This window comes from Falco cherrug, chromosome 12 (genome assembly GCF_023634085.1).
Source record: "Falco cherrug isolate bFalChe1 chromosome 12, bFalChe1.pri, whole genome shotgun sequence".
Classification (NCBI taxonomy): domain Eukaryota; kingdom Metazoa; phylum Chordata; class Aves; order Falconiformes; family Falconidae; genus Falco; species Falco cherrug.
This window is the reverse complement of record NC_073708.1, coordinates 22,836-45,174: the sequence shown is the minus strand read 5'-3', so window position 1 is coordinate 45,174 and position 22,339 is coordinate 22,836. Positions and strand designations below refer to the sequence as shown.

At 49.5% G+C, this 22,339-nt stretch overlaps 2 long non-coding RNA genes across 3 annotated transcripts; both read right to left on the bottom strand.

Annotated features, from left to right (window-relative positions):
• Positions 1-115: 115 nt before the first annotated feature.
• On the bottom strand, positions 116-16,224 carry LOC129737212 (uncharacterized). Of its 2 annotated transcripts, XR_008734779.1 has the most exons (5): positions 16,118-16,224; positions 15,182-15,269; positions 14,312-14,510; positions 3,150-13,961; positions 116-1,182 (listed from the first exon to the last, which is right to left on the bottom strand). It is a non-coding gene; the product is annotated as an uncharacterized LOC129737212 (long non-coding RNA). The 2 variants fall into 2 exon arrangements; XR_008734778.1 differs by lacking the exon at positions 116-1,182 and having other exon boundaries at positions 2,357-13,961.
• Positions 16,225-17,878: 1,654 nt separating this feature from the next.
• Positions 17,879-21,229, bottom strand: LOC129737215 (uncharacterized). Its single transcript, XR_008734782.1, has 5 exons — positions 21,154-21,229; positions 20,185-20,232; positions 19,250-19,426; positions 18,854-19,006; positions 17,879-18,345 (listed from the first exon to the last, which is right to left on the bottom strand). It is a non-coding gene; the product is annotated as an uncharacterized LOC129737215 (long non-coding RNA).
• Between the last annotated feature and the right edge of the window lie 1,110 nt (positions 21,230-22,339).

The window sequence follows — 22,339 nt, the reverse complement described above, 5'->3', positions numbered from 1 at the left end:
GAATGTGTTTTTGTGGAAATTCAGGACACAGGCAACGGGAACGCACCGTGCGCCCGACAATCTCGGAACAAGAGGGAAAGGGGTACGGACAAATCGCTGCAAAAGTAAATGGAATTCTATTCGATTTTTTATCACAAGAAAAAGTTACTGTTAAAGGGGTAGTAGGTGAGGAAGTGGAATACCTTTCGCCACCCCTTCCAGTTGTTTTCACTGGAAAAGTTAGATGGGAAAGGTTTGTCATTTGTCCCTGTTCCCCTGTATCGTTATTAGGGAGAGGCCTTCTGCATGACGTGGTACTCAGGTATCTCTAGCACGTGACAGGATTCAGCTAATCCTTGTGGGTTCTGAAATTGTGCATGTGTTAAAAAATGAAGAACCTCATTTTGAAATACCACTAGGAGTAGAAGCAGTTCCCTGGGAATTGTGGAGTACCTCGAGTGAGGATGTGACATTATTGCTATCGGCAGAGCCGGTGGTAATAAAACAAAAGGAGGGACTCCCCCCTCCATTAAACAGTGTCCTATTTGTTGCAGATGCAATCCCAAGCATTCAAGAACAACTTGAATTTTTCCTGAAAAAAAGGAATTCTCAGAGAATGCCAAAGCCTGTATAATGGCCCAATTTTACCTGTAAGTAAGCACAGAATAGATGAAGATGGGGATCTAGAGTACAGATTTGCTCAGGATCTTCGTGCGGTGAATGAGCATGTTACCTCATCCGATAGTTCTAGAGCCTAATTTAATATTTACTCAGTAACACCATGGGCAAACTGTTCTAATGATCTGCAAAACTTCAGTTTTCCAGGACGTTCTACTTCAGTTTGTGATGACCTTTCTAGCTAGTCATACAGAAGAAGAATGTGTGAGAGACACTCAATACCTGCATATACGGCTAGCAAAAGAGGGATGCTGTGCATCTCTATGCAAATGACAACTTTGTCTAGGACAGCTCATTATCCTTGTACTCTAGATCCAGTGTGGGGAGGAGGCAGCGGGGCTTGCTACCGGCAGAGGGGCTGCTTCACACGCAGGCAGCTGCCACTCTGGAGGGGAGCTGGAGTTTGGCTTGTGGCCGGGGTGACGGTGCTTTGCCACTTCTTCGCAAGTCCTGAAGGCGTTGCAGGCAGAGAGCAGCTCCTCCTACAGCACGTAATGCCAGCCAGTCCTGCCGGGACCTAAATAACTGCAGCAGTGTCAGAAGCAGAGCGCAGCAATAAAGGCATTGAATGGTTTGAAAAGGAAACGTACCAGTCCGGTCCATGACCAGAATTAAAGGTATTTTCAGTGCCTTTATGAAGATTCGTGTTGTTTGTTCTTTTATTCAACATCTCAATTCAAGGAATAAGTGATTTCTTGGCCCTACACAAAGACACACTTTTCCATACTATATAAAGAGTAGCTGCTAAAACGGGAACTGAGTCTTCTGTTTATTACTGTAGAAGACAGAATTACTGGACTTACTATCAGGTCTTTGAGTGACACTTCAGATGACTGCCTTTTGTGGTTGTCTTGCCCTGAAATTACCTCTACCCATGGAATAAATTTGACCCTGTAACACAAAAACTGTTACACAGCTGATGTCTTTAGAACAGAATCCTTTAGGCTGGAAAAGACCTTTAAGTCCGGTCATTAACCTACCACTGCTAAGTCCAGCACTAAACCATGTCCCAAAGTGCCACATGTACACAACTTCTAAATGCCTCCAGGGATGATGACTCAACCGCTTCCCTGGGCAGCCTGTTCCAGTGCTTTACAATCCTTTCAGTGAAGAAATTTTTCTTAAGATCCAATCTAAACCTCCCATGGTGCAACTTGAGGCCATTCCTTTCATCCTGTCACTTGTTACTTGGGAGAAGAGAGGTACCCCCAACTCGCTGCCACTTCCTTTCAAGGAGCTGTAGAGAGCGATAAGGTCTCCCCTGAGCCTCCTTTTCTTCAGGCTGAACACCCCCAGTTCCCTCAGCTGCTCCTCATCAGACTTGTTCTTCAGAGCCTTCAACAGCTTCAGTGCTCTTCTTCAGACAGGCTCCAGCACCTCCATGTCCTTACAGTGAGAAAACTGTAACAGGATCCAAGGGGTGGCCTCACCACTGCAGGAGTACAGGGGGACAATCACTTCCCTAGTCCTGCTGGCTACGCTATTTCTGATACAAGCTAGGATGCTACTGGCTGCCTTGGCCACCATTTCATCTTTCCTCTAGAATATAGACTCAGAACATGGCATATGGCAGCATGAACTGGCTGTCAAAGTTAATCAGTGCCAGAGGGCACTTGCATTTGTCATGAAAACAAGTTTTGAAAGCCTGTCCTTGAGTCAGCCGTAGAATTAATGATGACCAATTTATTACAGACAGAAATTCTGCTTAATAGTATCAGGTTTATTGAGCACTGTGACACCTCTGGTGATGGGAGAACCTTGCAGACAAAGGTATTACACGATACATACAGAATCTGACTTCTCAGGTCCAGTAAGATCTGCTGACCAGATCTGCAGACTGGCCCTTCACAGCCACGTGAACATCTATGACTGTGTTTCAGAGCACCCTGGGTTATTACCTGGAGTGCAAGGCTGGACCAAGGCAGGGCTGTGTCACACACATGATGCTGAGCAGACACTGAGAACGAAGCCCAGACACTCCAACGGTTCTGCAGGAACAGCCTTTCCTTATGGGACCCCATCTAGCTGTGAAGGCTACTTTTAGTCCCTGCAGAGCACTCACTGGAGCTCCTATGTCTGGAAACACGTTCTGAGACCTCTGAGATGGCTATGCTCATGGCAACCTGGGTTCACAGGTTCTACTGGCTTTAGTTCCACGTGAAAGCAACTGTCTGCTTACAGACCCAAGCTGGCCAAAAAACCAGTACAGATACATTCATATGGTATGTGAAAGACTGCATTATTTGAAAACAAAATGTCCTTTAGAGCATCAAAGTAAAATATTATGATAGGTCTTACATCATCCACAGCATCTTGACAGTCTGCATTATACTCTGATGCCACTCCCATGGCTCTACAGAACATGCTATATCCCCTCCTGAAGTCTGAAATCATCTCTCCCCATCAAACAGGGATTTATTATCAGATTTTAGAAAAAGTAAGATGGCAAACGTTTATGATTTAGAAAGACCAAAGACTGAAAGGTGCAATACCTGTAAATATGCCTCCAACGATGGCACAAACTCCTGTGAGAAAGTGTGTAAAGGACCTAGAATGAGGCAAACTATTTGAACAACCAGCATGAGCTCAGATACCAATATGTCAGATAAGTAACAATTAACTAATACAAACTAATTCATAATTATCATAATACTCATCATAGCAGATAAGTATGCATTATGTAATTATTAAGAGGTGACGACTAACAGATTTAACAACTAAATAACCCCTGTTGGCTACAGAATAGAGTTTGATGCTGATACTTTTACTGAGCAGCATTGAGTAGCGTTAGAGCAGTGTGCTCTAAGGAGCTCAATGGCAACACTAGGAGACAAGTACTGAATTTATAAACCTAAAGATGGACTTTTAACCACCAAGATTTTATCCATTCCTACACAGGCAGAATGTACAGCAAGCTGCTGTAACACAAAAACTACATCCCTAAGCACATGTTAATACATTTAAAGGTATAGACATTGGCTGTCCCTCATTATGATCCTAAAATATGGGACAGCTGCAACCCCCTCCATTCCCCTGCAATTACATGCCTATGATTAATGGAGGACCCGGAAAGAAGAAAGAGGTTCCATACTGACTATGACATGCAGAAAAGCCATAGTAAACGCAGAGTAAGTAACCAGTTTGGATCAGTGTGGGTACTGCTGTAGGTGCTGGTGAGATGCGTATGCTATATAAATCATCTTCCTGTTAAAAAAAAAAAAAGACTTTGAGGAAATTTTTCTGAACTGAGAACCATTATATCAGACTTCTGCTCAGTACACCAGTTCCCTTCATCTTGATAGTAGAATAAAAAGTTTCAGGTAATATCAGAAAAACCCCAATCCTTTTCAGATGTTCACAGTGCGAGGCATCTGGGAGTGCCTCTTCCTCTCCACTGACTGGGAAGGGGCTTGGATGGCTTTCAGGCATTAGCACTGTCATGTCTAAGTGAGGATGGAGTTTTAAGCTATGCAAAAATCAATGGAGGGTGAATGAAATGGACTGAAAGGTCTCTTACCTGTGTTTCTCTGTCAGCTTCGCCATCATGGGTTGTCATTGTTGAGACAGACACAACATACAGAGAATTGTGCTCAAAAGCCAAAAGGCCCCGTTTATCACTCTTACAAACCTTTTTATATTTTCTCTTAAGAGTGCATGTCTGTACACGATTGGTTCACTCAGAGACCACCAGTTCATGACTGGATGGCCTTTTCTTTGATGCATCCGTGATACACTTCTTCTACTTGTACATCTGGCAGTTCCTTTATCTTGTTAACTCAGCTCTTCTTGGGACTTCCCAGACTTTTCATGGGTACACGGGTATCTGTTCAAGGCTAAGCTCATACTGCGATCCCTCAGACCAGCTAAGGTTTCCCACAATTACCCCTTTTTCTATTTGTGTTACAAAAATTGTCTGTGTTCTCTGCTGCAGGGCCCATTGCAGCAGAGACACAAGACATGGCAACATCAATAACACAACTACAACAATGAACAAAATCAACAACCCGGTTTTTATCAGAGACAGCAACCACCCTGACAGTCCCCATCCTTTAAACAAGTTATTCAACCAATCCCATCCATCATCTACTTGTAATTTCTTCACTCATCTTTCAGAAGCTGAACACTTTTACATATTGACTCAGAGTGATCCGATAAATTCATACAACACATTCCCTCAAAGTCTTCACATCCATGTCCCTGTACCAACAAGAAAAAAATCAATAGCAGCTCGATTTTGTAGCGATGCATGACGAACAGAATCAACATCTGCTAATAAGCCAGAAAGAGCAGTGTTTGTAGCATTACTTTCTTTAGCAAGCCAACAACCTAACTTGTTAAGTGAATTAAGAGCATGTGCTGTTCCTATAGAAGGGACTAAAGAAGGAAGTATATATGCTGTACTGCATTCCAAAACTCAACCTGAGAATTACAGTCTGTTGAGAAATCTGCACTGCACTGTTTTCGAGTGTGTTGCTGTTTCCACATCCTAACCGTGGAGTCATTGGGGTGAAGAAAGGAAAGTTTACCAAATGTACAAGGTCCCCCTATTGCCCTACTCTGAATTCCCATCCAAGCTCTGTTCCCACAAATCAAAAATGTGTTTTTCAAAAGGCCAGCAAGGACTGTACTGGATTTGACTGTTCTAGGTGCAGTATAACTGCACCATGCAGACTCATTTCAATAGATTGTCGAGCTACTAGTTAAGTCAATACCCATTGTTTCATTCGAGTCACTAGGCCACCTGGTAAACTTTAAATAAAAACACATGGGAGCTTTTACAGTTCCTAATAATTCCAGTTCTTGGGGCTCTTAATGGGAGGGCCGGGAAGTTCTGAATTTTATCAAGCCCGCTCCCTGAATCATTCTTTCTCTACCACTGAGCACCTTCACCCCCTGTTGATCACCAGGTGGCATCATACCACCACTTCAGTTCCCAAACGCCCGGACTGACGCAAGCCCCTTGTACAGTATGATTATACAATGAATCCCGTTCCATCTCAGTGAAAGGAATGTCCACCAGGCATGTTCAGAATGGGTTCACTGGGGTAGTCATGGCAACACACAGTGTAGATTGATTGGTTGCATTGGTGAGGATGAGCCAGACGTCGGTATCAGGTAGTGCAGGCGGATGATAATAGCCATCACTTCTGTAGATCATCCAGGGCAAGCTGAATGCAGCGAGCAGGAACACACCGGGGGCCACTATCTGTGGAGACACATGCATACCCTCTTCCCCAGGTTAATAAATCACATGGAGGTGACCACCAACTGCTCTGCAGGTCCTTTCACCTTAACCTTAACGCCAGGGGAGACAGTGGTCATTTTACATAGGGACTCAAAGTGGTGAACCATAGGTGGTTATATTAACAAAATTCAGCACATACATGGCTTTATTAAGCTATGCTTCAGGGGATTCACCAGTCATTCCCCCTTTTTGTTTTTGAAGAAAGCGTCTGAGTGTGCTGTGTGCACATTCCACAATGCTCTGTCCGGTAGGAGAATTAAAGATACCAGTGATATGGGTAACCCCCCAAAGCTGTAAAAAAGCTTTCACTTATGGAAACATAAGCAGACCATTATCGGTCTTAATTTGATGCAGAACATCACATACAGCAAAAGCTCATTGCCAATGTCAAATGACATCACAAGCTATTTCCCCTATGTGTGTGTGGTAGCTACTATGACTGATGAAAATGTGCCAATAGACACATGCACATATTTCAATTTACCAAATTCTCCAATGTGGGTAACATCAGATAGCCAAATCTGCAAAGCTTGCAGACCTCTAGGGTTCGTACCATAATATGCAGGTACGTGTTGGCCCTGACAGTCAGGGCAGGCTGCAGCAATAGAACGGGCCTCTGCAGTTGTTAAATGAAACTGACGTTTTGAGGCACGAAAGCCATGGTGTAAAAACCGATGGGATTCAATTACTTGCTGTTTCACTTTAGGCACTGGTCCCATTGTTACAGCTGAGACCAACTGGTCTGCCCGTGCATTACCAGCTGCCACAAATCCAGGCAAAGTGGTATGGCTTTTAATATGCAAAACATAATATGGTTGTGATCTTTTCTGAATTGTCAGCCATAATAGCTGCGGCACACCAAATAACAAGGCGTTACGCACATCCCCCAAGATTGCCTTATCCAGTCATCGTAACAACCCCACTACATATACAGAGTCTGTAACAACATTCACTGCACAAGTAAATTGTTGGAATGCCAAAGTAACCACACAAAGTTCAGCAATCTGAGGGGAGTCTTCTTGTTGCTCAAGTATGTGTTGCCATTGACGAGCATCACACCAGACAACAGCTGCCTTTCCGGTCTTTCCTGACCCGTCTGTAAATACTGTAGGACCTGTCACAGGTTCCTTTTGATTTAGTTGTTTCTGGCCAATACGAATCTGACTTCCCAATCTACATGATGGATGAAAGGGAAGATAATACTCAATTTGTCTTGTATAATTTGTCAATGCAGCTTGCAATGCTGAACTGTTAGCTAGACACCACTCAAAATAGTCTACCTGCACAGGTAATACAGTTCTTTCCGGGTCTCTTGCCAACAGCTCTGAGCATCTCATTCAGGTCTTAATAATGATTTGTGCCAATAAATCAAATAGGCCAGGAGCAGTTTTTCTGTTATGACAAGGCAGGAAAGCCCATTCCAATAAATGAAGTGGGTCTTCCCAATCAGAGTTCCACTGTACAATCATTGCAAATGGTATCATGTCATCAATTAAAACAAATACCTGTACTGCAACAGTCATTTCAATTCTCCAAACATGCTTGTCCTGTATTGCCCATTCCACCATCTCAACTGTTTGCTTTGCTTCAGGGGTTAAGGACCACGGTGCTGCAACATCAGTGTCCCCTTTTAATAGTTCTAAAAGAGGCCTCAGCTGTGATGAAGTCAGGCCTAAATAAGGTTGTATCCAATTGATAATTCCTGCTAATTTCTGTGCATCATTCAAGGTTTTTACCTCCATCATTAACTGGATCACTTGTGGCTGCACAGCTCGGCCAAGCACCTGCGTGCCTAAGTGAAGCCATGGCCGCTCGGTGCATTGCACCTTCTCTGGCGCCACAGCAGGCCGTACTGCTCCAGTGAAACTCGCGTGTCGGGTTCCATTGCTGACAACACTGGAGATGTTGGAGCAGTCAAAAGGATATCATCCATACAATGATACCAGTACCCTGCTGAATGTTTTTCCCCAATTGGGGTCAAGGCCTGAGCAACAAACCATTGACAAATGGTGGGTGAATTTTTCATTCCTTGCAGAAGCACTTTCCAGTGATACGTCTGTGTTGGTTCAGCATGATTAATTGACAGAACTGTAAAAGCAAACTTTTCCATATCATTCACATCTAACAGAATTGTAAAAAAATAATTCTTTAGATCAATCACAACAATTTCCCATAGCATGGGGATCATTGTAGGTGAGGGCAATTCTGGTTGTAATGCTCCTATTGTTGCCATCACCTCATTGATCTGACAAATCATGCAATAATTGCCATTTTTCTGATTTTTTCTTAATTACAAACACTGGGTGTTTCATGGGTTATAAGATGGTTCAATGTGACCTGCAGCTAATTGTTTTGTTACCAAATTTCGCAGGGCTACAAGTTTTTCATGATCGAGGGGCCACTGATCCAGCCAGACCAGCTTTCCTGTTAACCATTTCAAAGCCATTGTGGGTCTTTCCATGCCCTGCAACACAGCGATCCCTAGTGAAAATCCATAGTTATCTGAACTCCCCATTGTGACAAACAGCCTCTTCCTCATAAATTCAGAGGGGCCACAGTCACATAGGGTTGAACAGCAGCCTTTTGTCCTTCTGTATTGGTGATAAGTACCAATTTTGCTGCCATGAGGCTGTCTGCGATTCCCCCCAGGCCCACAACTCCTTGCATGGTGGAGATTACAGGTCAAGAGGAAGGCCAGTTTCGTTAGGAAAGAGACATCTGCATCTGTATCCAATAGTCCAGTTACCTTCAACGATGTTGGTGATGCCTGATCCATAGACAGTACACACATCATTTGCAGTCGACTGTCAGACAGCTCTATGCTATCCGGGTTTTCTTGAAGGCCCAGTCTCGTCACCTGTATGCTTCTCTGACATCATCACAAGTATTACAACACCTACAAAAGCACAAGTATCATCTCCTCATCTTTATAACGAGACAGAGACACTCCAGCTCAGGACTCGAATCCCTGGTGGATCTTATTTCAACAAATCAATGATGCAAACAGGGTCTAAACACTGAAAGGTGATCTAATGCTCCTGAAGGAGCTTGAGCTTCCTGACATACTTTTTGAGATTTTGGCACGAGGATACAAGCTGTTTTAATGCAGCACTTAAGTCTGAAGAGGGCTTTAGCTGTCCATTCAGACAGCCAAGTCAATCCTCAGCAAAGAAATTTGCTGCGGAAATGACATCAGTGTCCCACAGCTCTGAGCATCTTAGAACTTTCCCACGTGAACAAAGCATCTGCCTGTTTCTGTTCCTCCCTTCCTCTGTTTTTAGGGCAAGACTGCCAACATCACAGGAAGGGTTAATGGAAAACTTTCTTCATTGCTCTTCTACCTCCGGACAACATCTTGGTCACCAGAAAAAACAACTGTCTGTCTTGGTTCCGTGTTGTGCTGGACAAAAAAAAAAATAAAAATTGAAGTCTGGAATCATAAATCCCTTAAGATGGAAACATCTCTGGGGAAGGATGCAACTTGACAGATGGATCTAAGTAAGTTAGTACAGAGACAATAATAGCAAAGGATAGTCCAGAACCTGTGGACTGTCACGAATCCATTCTTACACAAATTTGCAGGTAAAATGAATGAGAAACACTGAATGACACCCATCGTTTGTGTGAGTGATAGGTGTCTGGTCTTTGCTCCCATAAGGATGCAAAGCCTGCAGCAGAAGCGAGAAGGCAAAGCCATGACCAGGTTTTATTCCAAGACAGCTCACAGAACGGCAAAATAATTTACACAGCTCCACTCTGGACACCAAATAATCCCAGAAAAGGTTCTGTTTGCTGAGATACAGTCTTTGTGCTACTGCCCTTAAACAGGCGTGCAGACAAAACAGACAACCTAACCCTACATGCTCTTAACAATCATGAGTGCAGCACAGGCATATTAAAACACAACAGTTCGCACCATTCTCTGAACAGGTGCCCAGGAGGATTTCATGGCACAAATCTTCACAGACATTTTGGAAAAAAAAAAAAAGACAACCCATGTATGCCACATTAACTGTACGGATTCAAGCACTAAGAAGATGTAAAGGTTACCTAATGTCCTTTGACTCTGCCCCATAACAGCTTTCACAGCAATCAGCATCTAAAGTATTTGGATCAAACACCTTTTCTTCTTCTTTCCCCAGTTCTAAGACAAAATAGGATTCAAAGTGAGGAGGCATGTCTAGCAACAGTATCTTGTACTTCTGCTCTATGCACAGAAACTGTTCTACACATGAATGAAATGATTTTGTGTCAGAAGCTGCGTATCCTGCACCCGAAGCTCACCTGAAAGAATGCAGAGCCTGTTGAGCTGCAAAGTAAGATCAAGCAGAGTAGCATTTGTCATCTGAAGAACACCCTCCACTGAAAGAACCAGCCACCTGAAAGCCTTTGTTGGAGCACTGTTCAGATGTTACTTGCACAAAGGCTTTGCTGAAACTTTGTCTAAAGCAGACCCAAACAGCAAATTGCAACTGATACAGGACCTGTTACACAAACAACATTTTAAATAGCAGACAACAGCACCTAACGCATAATTCTGCCCCAAGATACGTAGGGAACACAGTTATACATTGCTGTGGAACTAGATCAGAGATGGAATCTCCCAAGCGGAAAACTGACACTCAGTCCTCCAGAAAAAACGATGCTGACATTGCACACACATTAACCACTGGCTTACTAGAAATCTCCAAGGAATTTCTGTCTTCGTCACGACTTTACAATTCTGCCAGTGTCTGTGCCACCTGTGTGTTGAATGCGCAGCTGCAGTACAGCTGGGGCACAAACTCATGGAGTTTTATGTTCTTAAGTGCAGAAGGCTGCAGAGAGACTCGTAAAAGAGCAGATGAGAGCTGGTGACAGCTGAAACCCGCCAAAGGGCAAGACATGCCTCCAGAAAACTCAAACAGGACCTTTGTTTTTCCAAGAACCAAAACAAATACCAAAGGTCTGCGAATTTTGGAGCTTGGAATAAGTGAGCCAAGGAACTGCACGTCTAAAATTTTGAAAAACATGGGTTCTTATTAGAAGAGGCCCCTTAAAACCAGGCTGTTTCACTCACAAATCCTGAAGGACAGGACCAAGTCTTCTGGGTTACAGAAGCCCTCTAAGGCTCACTCTCTAGGTACCGCGGCACTACCCTCTTACAAGCCTTGAAAAGGTGGCTTCTTGGATAACTAAGGCTAGGGCAGGTGATAAGTCAGACACTGCCGAGGGGACAAAATGTTATCGGGACCCTCTTTGTTGAGATTGGAAAGTATAACAGGTAGACAGAAGTGAGTATTGAAGACATCTGTATTAGCCACAGAAAAAAAGAGATTTTAATTAGAAAGCATGAAATATGCATGAAAATCAATCATTAACCTCGCTTCTTTGATCAAATACTTTATGGTAGTTATGATCAAGCAAATAAAAACTTTTAGGAAAATATACCCATTCTTAAACAACGGTATGAGACTTAAATTTCTACAGCTTACAACATTCAAACAAGTTGAAAGTACACTTAGGAATTCAACCAGTATGGGTTTTGTTCCTGTAGTTACACTAGAAGATAGTGTCAGGAAGAATGCTGCTTAATAATTTCTACTCTTTGTCAAAGCCATGATTCCTGCCATTTGAAGAACACCTGTACAACACACGGAATCTTTCAAGATATAGCAACCAGTAACAGCTTTCTGAATGTAATCAGTAGCTGCCTGTCAAGTTGTCTCAAAGAGCACCCAGAGGCACTGCACACAGCTTGGATACTATAAAGAAACTGCAGTACATGAAACCCCACATGCAAAGTTTCTTGCCGTTAACATGGTCCTCAGCTTGCATGCAGATATGACACATGACACAGGAAAACTCTGCCCATGTTAAAAGGAAGGAAACAGTAAGAACCACCCATAAAAAATCCAATCCTCTATTGTCATTCAATGGAAATGAATGAGATGACATCCCGGCACAGAATGCAACCTACCACAAATCTTTAAGCCATTAACTATTTTAGTGTAACTATGATCAGGAAAAGCCTCCACATACTACTCCATAATATTTAGGTATGCTTTGTTAAGTTTAAGGTCAATGTTAAAGAAAGTGTATTTTTAACTAAGAAATTTAAAGTGCCGAAGCAGCTAAGTGGCAGAACCAGGCCTTGTCCCTAGCGTAGCCCTAATCCAAGGCTGGTTTAAAACCCAGTCCAGTCAGTCAGTGGGAGAACAGAGAAACAATAGACGACCAATTTGTGCACACAGGTGCTCTCAGAAACGCAGGCGTTTTTAGAAAAAATAGTATATGAATTGCTTGTTCAAAGACTAAGCACGCTTGAAGGAGTGTGTGAGTTAAAGCTGGCAGAAAGAAGATCACGATCCAAGGAGGAGCCTGGAACCAAGGCAGAGCCTGGAAACAAGGAGATGAATCACCTGGGACAGAGTCAGGCGATGGATTTGCAGAACCGACAGGACCAAAGGAAACTGCTACAAACTTCAGATGTTGACTAATGGTTTGATAAGTGTATATAAGCTGTGCTGTATCGCTTGGTTCTCTGCCACTCACTGGGGTGGTGGCCCAGCTCTGAGTTGTGACTAAAGAAAGCCCAGTGGTACCTATGACTGTGTAAATTTTTCCTTTAACAGTCAATACTGCTATAGTTGCCATTTAAATAACTGACTGAACATCAAGTGTTACTAATAGAAACTGATAACCATAGAGTTTCATGAAGATGGGTGGACACTTCCAATCCAACATGCCACAGTGGTTATGGAAATCCAACTAGCCACATCCCTTTTCCAGACAGCAGAAGAAATTGCTTGTTGCATGCAATGGAACTTGATTGCTTTCAAAATGCCTCTTCTGGATGAGATGGTTTGCTCCCTTCAGGTTTTCCTTCCTCTCTGTTGATAATATAAGGAGTGAGAGCAATCGGTTCAGACCAAGTAATCCCAGTCGAGGCTGGCAACGTAAGGCAGGAGGCCTATGTGTGTTAACAGAGAATTAGATACAGAAAAGTGGGGTTTATCCCCAGACACTACATTCGTAACGCCACTGAATACAGAAAGGCTGCTAAGTGACACAATAGTAAGAACGCAATCACCACATTCCCATGACAACAGAAGGTCTTGTACCCTACCCACTGTTCAACTCTTGGCGTAGTTTAGTCTTTCAGCTTCAAGAACAGAAAAGTTAAATCTGAGTTACAACAAATCAGCAAATTTAGTTCATGCCAATACACAGAACTACAGTATCTCCCAGAACAGATAATAAGGAGCTCACGTTTTAGAAAAACAAAGTCGGGACAGTATTATCATTACATTGCAACACTACCAGAATTGTTCCTGCTTTGTATCGAAGTAAAACAGTAAGTCATAACATGTAAAAAATGCAGAGTAGAGCTTTATGTAGCCAAGGACCACTTACTCCAACGTGGAACACACTGATATATCAACTGAAATATATTTATCAGGTATGCATTAACATACACAAAGCAAACATAGTAAGACGCAAGTTTAGGCTTAAGGGTCAAGTCAGTGGAGCATTCCCTGGAGAGAGGCTCTTTCCTCTAACCAGCTCGTCCCATTTGTCAGCCTCCTAGGATTTAAAGATGCAACCAAAGTCAAGTTTTGCCAGAGCAGCTGCTTGATTTCTGGTAGGAAAAGCCTATTTGCTCAGCAGCTTTGCTCCTGAAATGCATCAATGAGTCCTTGTCCCAATTTCAGAGGGACCAGGCAAAGACTTGCCTTGCAAAAGTACCGAGTATAATATATATACACACGCACACACAGAGGAGCTTGTCTGATCTGCCACTGTAATGGATTAGCTTCCTATAAACTCTTCAAGAGTTTGTAGCGTTTAAAACACCCTGATTTCAGCCATCACTTGTTTCCATGAACCTCACAGCAGGCATAAGGTGATGGAAAAACTATGACAGCATCCATCCAAGAAAGGCAGAATAGCATCTTATCATGTCTCTCAGCCTCTGGAGTCACACGATTGCCAGCCTTATCCAAGCATTGTTTAAACGGCTTGTGCTCTACGTCCTGCTGCTGCTCTCCTGTTACATCCATGGCATCGATGCTCAAATCTGAAAGCAGCGAGCAAGGAAAGTGGTCTGTTATGGCCTGTGACAAGCTGAGGAAATGAAAAGACACAATCTTTCGGCCAGCAGGGTAAGAACGTGCCAAACTGGGAGAGCGTGTACGGCTAGGACACGACAGGGAATAAAACACACGGTGCAGCACGCTAAATGGCCCTCTCCCAGGTACGGGGTTTGGTTTGGTGCCCAAGAAGGACCGTTTCCAACTTCTAAGAAAGCGTTACCCTGAAAGGTAGATGCACTTAAGGCAAAAAGCCAAAAGCAAACCCCTCAAAGCCCAGAACCATTCTCAGGAACACAGGAGTTAAGCCTAAGATTGGTTGAAAGCTGCCTCCTACCTCTTCCCCCGCCACCTCTCCCCCTCCAACGTCAGCACATTTCCTTGTGATCCCTTTTCACAAAAAGATTGAGGCCTGTGGTATCAGCTCGGTACCAAAGCACCACGATGCGCTTGCTGGCTACATGCTCTCTTAGAAGGCTGACAGCTTCTCTGCACGCAACAGCTGAGGCTTCCAGTCTCTCTGGCCTTCCCATGCCCTGTGAAACGTGAGGAAGGCAAAGACCGGTAAAATCTCAGGGGGTCAGGAGGAAAGTCAAGATGCACTACATTCAGAGCCCAATGCATTACCCAAAGGAATTACCACAACAGAATAAGAGGCAGGAACGATCGGTAGACAGGCAGATAACATGCACAGCAGTAATACCCAGTCAGACTTGAAGTCACTTAATCCCACAATTATTTTTTTTTAATTTAGTTAAAAGGTAATCAGATTCTTAAGGCTCATTCTGCTTTTAAGAGCTGCTGGAGAAAGGCTAACACGTGGCATTGGCGTTACAGTCGGAATTCCGGTATAAAAATCACGGCAAAGCTGTGCCTTGTCAAGTGGCTTCCAAAGCAGGCTCTGGAGCCTTTCAACGAGACAGCCAAATCTGGAGTCCCGAGGGAACCCTGTGCCAGCTCCATCAGTACGGCTGAGCTCTCTGACAAAGTACACCACCATACAGAAATGTAAGTGGGTTTAAACCTCAGGTTCATTTACAATGTAGAAAAATAATACTGCCCGACCGGACGCGCTGGTTTAAGCGCCTAGCAGGCCCGGCTGCGTAACCACGAGGGACCGACAATTCCTCCCCGGCCGTTGCCCGAGCCGCAGCGCAGCACTCGCAAGTACAAAAGTTATCCCTCCACAGTCAGCAGTCCGACTCACAAGCACAAGGCATATGTGGAAAAATAACATCTAGATTGATCTTCAATTTATCTCCCCTTGATTTGTCAACGTACAATTCTGGATGAACCTAGGTATAAAGGAAAAAGAAATAAAAAATAGAGTACTGTTTCACTCAGAAGCAAACCAAAAGGCCTCTTTCCCTCGGCTGCTCCAGCCCAGGAGCTGACTATCAAGACACAGATCAGCCAGACACCTGAGCTGCTGCCTCCCAACCCTTCCCGGTAGTTAAACGCTTGCCCCTTGCAATACTTTTTAGAGAAATCAGTAGGTGGGGGCGAAGGGTGTGGATTCCACCGCTGGCTTTCTTTTCTTTTCCTTGCCCGCTCGCAGGGGCGGGAAGAGGCTCCTGAGCCACACACCCCCCCCCCCCCCCCCCCCCCCCACCCCACCCCCGCGACAGCGTTACCGCAGGCCCCGAGGCAGCCTCTCTGCGGCCCGCGGGGGCCGGCAGCCCCAGCCGGCTGCCACGGCTCAGGCCAGCGGCTGGGGGAAAGACAAAGCCCCGCGCAGGGCTGCGGCGGCTGCCCGGGCAGCCCGCAGGCGGCGGCGGCGGGTGGGCGGCGGGGCGGCGCGGGCCGACCCCTCTCCCGGGCCCCGCCGCCACAAGCGAGCACCGGGGCCGCCCCGCCGCCGCTCCTCGCCTCCTCGCTGAGGTCGCGGCGCAGCTCCGAGAAAAAAAAAGGCAGCACCGTGAGCAGCCCGCTGGCCACCGTCACTACCGGGGAGACGAGAACCGCCGACAGCCCCGCCAATCCCGGGCCGGCCCGCCCGGCTTAGCCCACCCGCCGCCGGCACCCGGCGCTTCCTGCCGCGGCCGAGCGCCGACCCACCACGTCCCCCGCGGCCGACCGCAGCCCGACAGTCACGCCCAGGTTCGCCCACCAGCCCCCGGCCGCCCTCAGCCCGACCGCTCACCCAGCGCGCCGCCACACGTCCCGGCCCGAAAGTCTTCCAGGCTCCCGGAGACTCCCCGCACCGCCACAGCTGCCCCAGGGTGCCGCGCGGGCCGGAAATAAACCCACCTTCCGGGGCCGGGCCGGGCCCGCCGCCGGCCCCGCCCACGCGCGCCGGCCCCGCCCACGCGCGCCGGCCCCGCCCACGCGCGCCACCCCGGCCCCGCCCCGCCGGGCAGCGCGGCTCGGAGCCGGCCGAGGAGGGGCTGGGGCTGCCGTTCCGCCCAAGGGGCGGGCAGGGGCTCGGTGCCGCCGCGGGCTCCTCTGAGCCTGCCGGCCCCCGGGTCTCTGCGGGGGCCACCGGCGGGGTGCGGGCTGTGCCGAGAGCGGCTACCTGGGGGAGGGGGGGGCGGGGAGAGGCAGGCGGAGGAAAGACCCCGCTTCCTTGTTCCCCCTTCCAGCCCTGCCGCGTACTCTGCACCCCTTCATTCCGGTAACACCTCACTTTCCCGTCACAGGGAACGGCTATGAGTTCAAAAGGTTAAACCGTGCAACAGCTCATAATGGCTTACTTGTGCAGGGGAAAACCTTGTATGAGCTTTTCCTAAGCCACACATTCACACCACTCGTTTTTTCCAACTCAAAAAGTGCACTCCTGCAAAATCTCTTCTATTAAAAAAAAAAATAAATTAAAATCGCTGTTACTAACGTGCTTCGAAATGCGAACAGAGCAAATTGCTATTTCCCACAGCAAAATGGAATGCGTCATACAGAAAGGATTTAACAGCATGAGCCACGTGGGTGCTTTTGCATACGGAGGCAATAAGTATTAATGCCTGGGCTGCGAGTGGGAAAAGGGCAGAGCAATGTGAACCCTGCATCCGCAGCGAGCAGCTCCTGTGGTCTGGTGGTGTAAACTGGGCTGGGATCTCGGCCCGTGCTCACCGTGCCAGTGCTCAGCATAGGGTCGGTGGAGCGCTGCTGCCGTCTGACGAAAAACATTGGGTAGGGCAGCCGCCCGGTTGCTAGAGCGCTGCTGTTATCTGGCATAAAAAATTAGGTACTGCAGCCACGCGCTTTGTGGAGCGCTGCTGCCATCTAGCGAAAAAAAAAAAAAAAAATTGGGTACTGCAGCCGCCCGGTTGGTGGAGCGCTGCTGCCATCTAGCGAATATATTTGAGTACTACAGCATCACGACTGGCAGAGCGCTGCTGCCATCTAGCGAAAAATATTTGCGTACTGCAGCCGCACGGTTGAGGGAGAGCTGCTGCCCTCTGGCGACCAAAAATTGGTATCAGACTACGGGGCTCGAACGCGTGTCCTCCGTACGGGAAAGATTCTATCGACGGCGTGACGCGAAGCCGGGTCGTTAAAGTCAAGCCACTTCTACGCATGCGCTGCCATTAGTTTTGCCAGAAAGTCTTCTGCGCATGCGCATATGCAAAAGTCTCCAGAAACCCCACCCCTAGGACTCAAGGCGATTCTAACAGACTGCACAGTTCATTATAGGAATGGAATCAATAAGGGAACTCTTCCCACGGCCCGTTAGGAAGTTGCCTGGCTTCACATCTCGGTGGATGAAATGAACCCGCCTTTCCGGGGCCGGATGCGCCATCTGCCCCTACGCACGAGGCCGGAAGCCCCGCCCCTAGGGGGGGGGGGTCAAAGCCGCTTCTGCGCATGCGCCGCCCTCGGTCGGCCAGAAAGGCTTCTGCGCATGCGCCAAAGCGGGATTGCGTCATCTGCCCGTACGCCCGAGGCCGGAAGCCCCGCCCCTTCGGCGTCAAGCCGCGTCTGCGCATGCGCTGCCCTTAGTTTGCCAGAAAGCCCTTCTGCGCATGCGTCGAGGCGTGTTACGTCATCGGGCTGCGACGAGGCCGGAAGCCCCGCCCCCTTCGGCGTCAAGCCGCGTCTGCGCATGCGCTGCCCTTAGTTTGCCAGAAACCCCTTCTGCGCATGCGCCGAAGCCGGATTGCGTCATCGGCCCGCGACGTGCCCGGAAGCCACGCCCCCTTCGGCGTCAAGCCGCGTCTGCGCATGCGCTGCCCTTACTCCGCCGGGGGGGGGCGCGGTGCTGCCGCCTGGCGAAAAAAATTGGGTACTGCAGCCCGTCTAGCTAACGGACTGCACAGTTTATTATATAGGCACGGCATCAAGAGGGGAACTCTGCCCACGGCCCGTTAGGAAGTTGCCTGGCGTCCCATCTCGGTGGATGAAGTTCTGGCAGCGAACATTCTCGATTCCACTAGTCTAGCGAAAAAGAAAAAAAAAAAAAAAAAAAAAAAAAAATCACTCGAGAGACCAGGCTTACGCTTTTTTTTCCCCCTTATAAAAACACTAGCAACAGTGCCTGAACGGGAAAAGGGGTCACGAAAGTTTTTATTGTAAAATGGAAGGGCACGAAAGAGAACAGAATTCGACAGACGATACGTAAACCTCTGCAGCTCTTTCCCCGTGCCTATCGGACATCGGTTTCCAAAAACTTTCTCGGGTGAGCGTCTTTTGTCTTTGAGCAGTGCAACAGACGCTTTGCAAACAGCACAAGTCTGCTTTTGAACCATCGTTTCAGACTTTGCAATCCCTTGAGATGGGGCGCTTTGTACTTAAGAGAAACAAAACCCACTCTGAGTCTTTCCTTTAACGATACAGGCCTATTCCCCTTTCCCTTAGAGAAACAACCTACTCGCTTCTGATCTCTCGAGGAATCTTAATACTCCCAACACACTGCGCCGTCAAGATCAACAAAGCAGTTTCCTACCACGTTGCCAGCGAGCGATAGGACCGTCTCGAGACGAAGTTTCCTCGGACAAAAACCCGAGCGATCTATCTTCAAGACTCGGTCCAAACGGCTCCGTCACCGTTCCATCGCAGTCCCCTTCGGCTCCACACCACTGCCTTGTGGGAACGCCCCCTAGAAAAAAAGAAACGCTTTCATCAGGGTAACAAGCAGAATACAGCTCTAGCCTTGAGGACGGCTGGCACGCACACGGCCTGTATCGCCGCAGTCCCCTGAGCCGCAGCTCAGCGCGCGCCGACAGCGGTGACGGAGGACGCGCTGAAGGCGAAAAGCCGAAAGCCAACCCCCCGAAGCCCAGAACCGTGCTCAGGCACCCGGGAGTTAAGCCTAAAACCGGTTGAAAGAGCTGCCTCCTACCTGTTCCCCCGCCACCTCTCCCCCTCCGAGGCCAGCAACCTTTCCTCGCGATCCCTTTTCGCAAACAAAAGACGGACGCCTGCGGCCTCAGCTCGGTACCGAAGCACCACGATGCGCTTGCCGGCGGCGTGCTCTCTCACAAGGCTGACAGCTTCTCTGCACGCAACAGCCGAGGCCCTGTGAAAGGGGAGGAAGGCAAACACCGATCACGTCTCGCCGGGGTCAGGAGGGAGTCGGGGTGCGCTGCAGTCAGAGCCCAACGCCTTCCCCAGAGGAATTACCGGGCCACAACAAGAGGCAGGAGCGATCGGCAGACAGGCAGGTAACACGCACGGCAGCGATACCCACGGCAGACTGGCAGGACGCTTCCAGCCGCTTCACCCCGCCGCTTTGTTTCGAATTTCGTTAAAAGGCAATCCGATTCTTAAGGCTCACTCTGCTTTGAGGAGCTGCTGGAGAAAGGCTAACACGTGGCATTGGCGTTACCGTCGGAATTCCGGCGTAAAAATCACGGCAAAGCCGTGCCTTGTCAAGCGGCTTCCCAAGCAGGCTCTGGAGCCTTTCCACGAGACGGGCAAAGCCGGAGTCCCGCGGGAACCCTGTGCCAGCTCCGTCAGTAGGGCCCAGCTCTCCGACAAAGCGCACCGCCGTACGGAAACGTCAAGCGGGTTTATACCTCGGGCTCCTTTACAGCCTCGGAAAACAATACTGCCCGGCCGGACGCGCTGCTCTAAGCGCCTAGCAGGCCCGGCTGCGTTACCACGAGGGACCGACAATTCCTCCCCGGCCGTTGCCCGAGCCGCAGCGCAGCACTCGGAAGCGGCGGGCACACGGAGCCTCGCGGGCCCTCGGCGGCTACAAAAGGGATCCCTCCGTAGTCAGCAGTCCGACTCGCAAGCACGAGGCACGCGTGGCGAAGTAACATCTCGAGCGACCTTCGGTTCCGCTCCCCTTGACTTGTCGACGGACGCTTCGGGACGAACCTAGGGACAAAGGGAAAACAAAAGGCCCCGGTTTCGCGGGGAAGCAAACCAAAAGGCCTCTTCCCCTCGGCTGCTCCGGCCCCGGAGCTGACTGTCACGACACAAGATCAGCCAGACACCTGAGCTGCCGCTGCCTCCCAGCCCTCCCCGGCAGTTAAAAGGCTTGCGGAGAAAGCAGCAGTCGGGGGCGACGGCTGGGGATTCCGCTGCCGGCTGCCTTTTCTTGCTCTGGCCCGCTCGCAGGGGCGGGAAGAGGCTCCTGAGCCACACACACCCCCCCCCACCCCCCCCCCACCCCCCCCCCCCCCGCGACAGCGTTACCGCAGGCCCCGAGGCAGCCTCTCTGCGGCCCGCGGGGGCCGGCAGCCCCAGCCGGCTGCCACGGCTCAGGCCAGCGGCTGGGGGAAAGACAAAGCCCCGCGCAGGGCTGCGGCGGCTGCCCGGGCAGCCCGCAGGCGGCGGCGGGTGGGCGGCGGGGCGGCGCGGGCCGACCCCTCTCCCGGGCGCCGCCGCCACGAGCGAGCACCGGGGCCGCCCCGCCGCCGCTCCTCGCCGAGGTAGCGGCGCGGCTCCGAGAGAAAAAAAAAAAAAAAAAAAAAACAAACAAACAAACAAAAAAAAAACAAACAAAAAACCACCCACCCAGAAAAGGGCAGCCCCGTGAGGAGCCCGCTGACCACCGTCCCTGCCGGGGAGACGAGAACCGGCGGCAGCCCCGCCGGTCCCGGGCCGGGCCGCCCGCCTGCCTCAGCCCGCCCGCCGCCGGCACCAGGCGCTCCCTGCCGCGGCCGAGCGCCGGGCCGCCACATCCCCCCCCCGACCGGGCCGCTGCCCGCCGGCCCCCGGCCGCCCTTCAGCCCGAGCGCGCCGCCGCACGTCCCGGCCCGAAAGTCTTCCGGGCTCCCGGCGAAGGCTCCGTACCTCCACGGCCGCTCCAGCGCGCCGCGCGGGCCGGGAGTGAACCCGCCTTTCCCGGGCCGGATGCGCCATCTGCCCCTACGCACGAGGCCGGAAGCCCCGCCCCTAGGGGGGGGGGGGGGGTCAAAGCCGCTTCTGCGCATGCGCCGCCCTCGGTCGGCCAGAAAGGCTTCTGCGCATGCGCCAAAGCGGGATTGCGTCATCTGCCCGTACGCCCGAGGCCGGAAGCCCCGCCCCTTCGGCGTCAAGCCGCGTCTGCGCATGCGCTGCCCTTAGTTTGCCAGAAAGCCCTTCTGCGCATGCGCCGAGGCGTGTTGCGTCATCGGGCTGCGACGAAGCCGGAAGCCCCGCCCCCTTCGGCGTCAAGCCGCGTCTGCGCATGCGCTGCCCTTAGTTTGCCAGAAACCCCTTCTGCGCATGCGCCGAAGCCGGATTGCGTCATCGGCCCGCGACGTGCCCGGAAGCCACGCCCCCTTCGGCGTCAAGCCGCGTCTGCGCATGCGCTGCCCTTACTCCGCCGGGGGGGGGCGCGGTGCTGCCGCCTGGCGAAAAAAATTGGGTACTGCAGCCCGTCTAGCTAACGGACTGCACAGTTTATTATATAGGCACGGCATCAAGAGGGGAACTCTGCCCACGGCCCGTTAGGAAGTTGCCTGGCGTCCCATCTCGGTGGATGAAGTTCTGGCAGCGAACATTCTCGATTCCACTAGTCTAGCGAAAAAGAAAAAAAAAAATCACTCGAGAGACCAGGCTTACGCTTTTTTTTCCCCCCTTATAAAAACACTAGCAACAGTGCCTGAACGGGAAAAGGGGTCACGAAAGTTTTTATCGTAAAATGGAAGGGCACGAAAGAGAACAGAATTCGACAGGCGATACGTAAACCTCTGCAGCTCTTTCCCCGTGCCTCTCGGACATCGGTTTCCAAAAACTTTCTCGGGTGAGCGTCTTTTGTCTTTGAGCAGTGCAACAGACGCTTTGCAAACAGCACAAGTCTGCTTTTGAACCATCGTTTCAGACTTTGCAATCCCTTGAGATGGGGCGCTTTGTACTTGAGAGAAACAAAACCCACTCTGAGTCTTTCCTTTAACGATACAGGCCTATTCCCCTTTCCCTTAGAGAAACAACCTACTCGCTTCTGATCTCCCGAGGAATCTTAATACTCCCAACACACTGCGCCGTCAAGATCAAC